Consider the following 975-nt stretch of genomic DNA (forward strand, 5'->3'; position numbering starts at 1 on the left):
TCTTCTTATCTTTTAATGTGTGCCTTTTGAATATCAATTTTTGCATCATGTTTGGACCAGGATGGCCAATCCGGTCATACCATAAAGTGTATAATTTTGTGGGTAAACCATTCTGGTTACCATGACTATTGCCTCTATCATATTGATCTTGGCATAGTCTATATCAATGGAGAATGCAGGTATAGTTTTTTTTAGCACTCATTATGGCCTTGGGCGATTTTATACATATATCTGAAGGAACTCTTTGTTTCCTTCGCCCATTGTTTCAATATGGAAATCATTCATTCTTATATCTATATATAATCTCAATTGGTTTTTCTGGGTGAATATAAAGCATCTAAATGCTTGCCCTTATACATATCTGACCATAGCCCTTAATGTGTACCATACCCGCAAATCATATTGGCGTTTTCAAAAATCATTCATTCATTTTATTAAGTTTTAATAAAACGAGTTCATAGAAATAAAAAACATAGAAATGAAAAACATCAAAACAAAGAACATAGAATTTAGATTACAAATGTCGAAATCAATCTTCAGTTTTTTTTTAGACAATCTAAATTTTCATAATCCATAAGATCGTCCTTCTCATGATTGAAGTTGTTTTCATCATCTTGGTAAGTCATATGGGCTTCAGGATTCTTCCCTTTCAAGTTCTCTTGATAGAGGTCAACTAGATGCTTGGGAGTCCTACAAGTTTTAGCCCAATGATTGCTCATTCCACATCTATGGCACACGTATTTCTTTGATTTAGTCGAGTGTTGGGGTTTGAAAGAAGATCCACGGCCACGACCATGGCCTCGTCCAAATGAGCCACGGTCCCGTCCATGGTCTCGACCATTTCCTCTCCCGCGGCCAAAGGATCTTCGACCGCGGCCACGTCCGTTCGATTTGTCTTGACCACGGCCATCCTGGCCGTTTCTTTGGACGTGGTTGGACTCTTTATTGTCCTCTATAGCGTGTGCATCAGGTAGT

This window comes from Brassica oleracea, chromosome C9 (assembly GCF_000695525.1).
Source record: "Brassica oleracea var. oleracea cultivar TO1000 chromosome C9, BOL, whole genome shotgun sequence".
Classification (NCBI taxonomy): Eukaryota; Viridiplantae; Streptophyta; class Magnoliopsida; order Brassicales; family Brassicaceae; genus Brassica; species Brassica oleracea.